Source organism: Octodon degus, unplaced genomic scaffold (assembly GCF_000260255.1).
Source record: "Octodon degus isolate 3935 unplaced genomic scaffold, OctDeg1.0 scaffold00394, whole genome shotgun sequence".
NCBI lineage: Eukaryota > Metazoa > Chordata > Mammalia > Rodentia > Octodontidae > Octodon > Octodon degus.
The window spans coordinates 276,681-281,899 of NW_004524970.1; positions in this window are offsets into that span (position 1 = coordinate 276,681).

The window sequence follows — 5,219 nt, forward strand, 5'->3', positions numbered from 1 at the left end:
TTTAGGTCTATTAAAATTTGCCTATTCAAAATACTTAGAAACATTTGACCTTCACTAAAAGAATGAACTTTTAACAAAATATGAAGGTTTTCTTTAGCCTGATGGATTGCCTGCTAGAAGATTTGTTTGTTTCCCATCAGAAAAGCACAATATATTTCTTTCAACATATCATGAAAAATGAGTCTTTGGGGAAATGACATTAAGTCCTGTGGTTTGGATTGTCTCCATTTTGATGGATACCCTATTAACTATGTTCCTGTAAGAAGAACAATTAAAATAAAATGGACATACTGGATGCTTTAAGATTTCTATGACATTAAATACTGGCTACTCAGATTAAAAAGGATTGAATTACATTGTAAAATACAATGATGTCAATTGAAAATGAATGAAATAAAATGCAGAAATCTACAGCAACATATAACTTTTATGATTCCTCAAGAGGGAGGAATGTTTTGTAGTACTTTTAAAATCAGGTAAAGATCCTGTACAACATGATGAAGTTATTATAGATAACCATGCTTTAAACAATACATTTTGTGAACACTTAAGAAATGAAAAGTTCTTTGGGAACATTACAGTTCTAAATAATCACTAATTTTTTTTTAAGAAAACCAAAACTTAACTATTAAAAAAATATCTGTATAGGAGATACAGACCCACTTAAAATAAGTTTTGATAGTACAATTACTATTGACATCAATGTAAAAAAATAAAGTAAAAATGAAAATTCGAGGGGCTGGACCAATAACTCAGCAGGTTAAAGTGCCTGCAAGCATGTGCAGGGGCTGGGAATTCAAGCCAGGGGCCTGCCACCTGACGGGCCAGCCCCACCCTGGGCATGGTCATGTATGCCTATAATTCCAGCACTTGGGAGGCTAAAGACAGGAGGATCATTGCAAAAGTCTGATATAGTTGTAATGCCCTAACAGAAAAATACAAATAAAAAACAAACAAACAAAATTCCACTTGACTCAGCTATACCCCCTCTATTGTCTTCTCAAAAGACTTAAATCACATCACAGTGACATCCCCATGTGTATTAGAGGACAATACATGAAATCTAGATTTTTAAAATAATTTTATTGAGAAACAAATATCACTGAGACAGTTTCAAAACCAGTTACTAGCACATTTTCAGTAATTAATACATTGCATATTGTTGTCTTAGTGGTTATTCATTGTACAAGATACACACATGATATCCTGTCTCAAACACTATTATAACAAACGTCTCTATTCATTGAATTAAGATAGTGGAGCTGTAAATCCCTCCTAACTATTTTGAGTATACAGATAGAAGAGGGTAGTTCATGTCTATCACACATTTTCTTTTTAGTTTCGTCAGAGAAGGGAATTCTATTGACATTTAGTATTGTAGGTGCTTGAATTCAGTGGAAACTCACAATTGATAACAGTAGTCCAAAATAGTAGTGGGTTTTCTGTAACCCTGCAATGTCCAAAGTTGTTGACTTGAGCTTTTTACATCTCAGAATAGTAATGTGGATTTAATTTTTTTAACCTCATTTTCATATATTTCTACCAGATGGTTAAGATCAATATAAAGCAAGATCTATATAACAGGAAATTTAACTTTTCTATCTGATAAGGTCAGTCAAATTCCCTCAGGATTTAACCTGAAACCCTATAACATACTTTGTAGATCCTTTGTATCAGGCATCGAGATGAGTCATGGCCATTGCTTGACCAACTAGTTCTCTGTCAAAGGCTGAGAGAATGGTTTCTCTCCATGTGACTCCTTAGACAAACTCTACATCATTGATCACACTCCTCTGTGGCCCCATAATCTCCTTGATCAGAAAATTTTGGACACAACAGAGTTACATAATGTTACAGTACAGGTTCTCCTTTGTCTGAGTGTTTATTAGTCAAGAATTTTCACAAATTTTTGGGTTGTCCTTTCACGTTGTTGGTAATTTCTTTAGATGTTCAAATGCTTCTCAATAAGAGGAGGTCCCAGTTATCAATTCTTTACAGTATTACCCATGCGGTTTGATTTTTGCTCATGAACTCCTTGCCTTAACCCTATGTCTTCAAGAGTTCCTCTTATTTTATCTTCAAGGAGATTCAGTGTTTCTGTTTTAATGTTTAGATCTTTAATCCATTTTGACTTTAGGCCAGTGCATGGTGATAGACCTGAGTCATGTCTTAGTTTTTGGCATGTAGAGAGCCAGTTTTTCCAGTACCATTTGTTAAAGAGCCTATCTTTCTTCCAGTAACATGTTTGGCAGCTTTGTTGATGATAAGATGGCTGAGTGTGTATGTAGAGGCTTCTCTGTCTTCTAATCTACTCCACTGATTTTCGGGTCAATTTTGTTGCTGGTATCAGGCTGATTTATCACAGTAGATATGTAGTATAATTTCAAGTTAGGAATTGTGATGCCTCCTGACTTATCTTGTTGCCCAAGATTGACTTTGTTGTTCTAGGTCTTTCCTGGTTCCATATAAATTTCTGGAAAAATTTCTCTATGTCTGTGAGATATGTTTGTGGCAGTTTGATAGGGATTGCATTAAATCTGTACAACAATTTTGGGAGAATGGCCCTCTTGACATTGTTCTTTCTTCCTAGCTAGGAACAGGGAACATCTTTCCATTTTCTGAAAGCCTCTCCACTCTCTTTTTCAGAGTACTGTAATTTTCCTTGATAAGATCTTCGACTTCTTTAGAGGAATTCCAAGAAATTTCATTTTCCTCAGTGCTATTGTAAAAGATATTGTTTGTTTAATTTCCCTCTCAATGTGTTTGGTATCTATCTAGCAGAATAGTATTGACATTTGGGTATCTACTTTGTATCCTGCTATGCTACTGAACTTGTGTATCAATTCTAGTAGCTTCTTGGTGGAGTCTGTGCATCTTCCAAGTAAGGTATCATGTCATCTGCAAATACTGATAATTTAAATTCTTCTTTACCTATTCTTATTCTTTTTATTTCTATCTCGTCTAATGGCTCTAGCTAATGATTCCAGAACTATTTTGAATAGGAAGGTTAACAGAGGACATCCTTTTCTTGTACCATATCTGAGATAAAAAGATTTTAGTTTTTCCCGATGTAGAATTATATTAGCCGTTGGGTTGTCATACATAGCTTTAATCAGATGGAAGTTGAGTCTTTCTAGTACAATTTTCTGAAGGACAATGAACATGAATGAGTGTTGGACTTTGACAAAACCCTTTGCATCAACTGAGATGGTCATGTGCATTTACGATTTGCTCTATTGATAGAGTGTATTTCATTTATAGATTTGCATGTATTGAACCATCCTTACATGCCTGGGATGAATCCTACCTGGAAATGATGTATGATCTTCTAGATGATTTGCTGTATTCTATTTACTAGGATTTTACTAAGGACTTTTGCTTCTATGTTCATGAAGGAGATTGGCCTGAAGTTCTCCTTTTTAGCTGCATTCCTTCTTGCTTTTCATATCAACATAACACATGTCTCCAGGAATGATTTTTGGAGGATTTCTTTCATTCAATTTCATTGAAGAGTTGGAGGAGTATTGGGATTATATCTTTCTGTAAATTTCTTTTTTGCTTTTTTTTTTCTTTTTCTTTTGCAGAACTGGAGATTGAACTCAGGCCCTTGCACTTGCCAGAGAAGCACTTGTTCTACTGAGCCATCTCTCCAAACCCTTTCCATAAATTTCTTAGAGAATTCAGTTGTGAATCCATCTGGGCCTGGACTTTACTTTGTCAGTAGGCTTTTTATTACATGTTGTTTTTCATTGGCTGTTTTTGGATTACTGGATTTTTTTTTAATTTTGCTTTGGTTTATTATTTCTTTTTTTATTTTCTTCCATAATTTTATTGAGAGACAAATAGGAATGAGACAGTTTCAAATCAAATTGGTATGACAGTTTCAATAAATAACATACTGCATACTCTCTTCCTAGTGGTTATTTGCTGTGCAAGATGCAGACATGATATCCTATTTAAAAACACTATTATGACAAATCCCTATATTCATTAAGAGAATGTAACTATATATCTATCCTAACCATTTTGAATACACAGATACAAAATGGACATTCATCGGTATCCCCTTTTTTGTTTAGATCCGTCATTTGAATATTATCGGTATTTAACTCAGCAAAATATTCTAAAAGAGTCCACTAGTCCATAATAGTATTTGGTCTTCCTCTTGACTGTCAGTGTCAGAAATTGTTGACTTGAGTCCCCCACAGCTCAACATAATAGCATGGCTTTACTTCTTATAATTCATTTCTATACTTTTCTGCTGGATGGTTAAGACTGAGATAAAGACCTATATAACAAGAAATGTAGCTTTGGGATTTGATACGGATAATCAAATCCCCTCAGGATTTATCCTGAGATCCTGTACCTAGGATTGTAGATCCTTCATCAGTTTCAGCCATGTGGATGAGTCACGGCCATTACTTGGCCAATGTGCTCTCTGTGAAAGCCTGAGAGAATGTTTTCTCTCCATGTGACTCTCCTAAGGCACACTCTACATCACTGATCACATTCCTCTTTGGTCCCATAATCTCCTTGATCAGAAAATTTGGGACAGTATTGAGTTAAATGACATTTCAGTACAAGTTCTCATATGTCCTGAGACTTAGTTGAACTTGGAAAGCTAGGGCCAAAATGTTAGCTTTATTTGCGACCCTACTTGTTCTCTAATTTTCATCTGAAAACTTAGGTTGTTAACCCTCCAGAAGAGAAGCTTATTGTTATTACCATATAACCTAGGCTGTTAAGGTGAACCTCACTATCTGTCTCAATATCAAACATCTAAGGTGTAACATAGAAGAGGTATTTTTCATCAAGTATTGATATGTTGAACTTTATCCCTACAGAATATGAAGAAAAAAAGATTTAAAAATTAAAATATATTTTAAAAATAGGTATAAAGAATTATACAATTCTTATGTTTACACATAATTCCAGAAAGATAGCCTCTTTAACAAATGGTGATGGAAAAACTGGTTCTATACACGCCAAAAACTCGAACGTGACCCAGGTATATCACCATGCACTAAACTAAAGTCAAAATGGATTAACGATCTAAACATTAAAGCAGAGACACCAAACCTCCTGGAAGAGAAAGTAGAAGGAACTCTTGAAGACATAGAGGTAGGCAAAGAGTTTACGAACAAAAATCAAATTGCAAGGGAAACAGCTGAAAGAATTAACAACTGGGACCTGCTCTTACTGAGAAGTTTTTTGAGGAG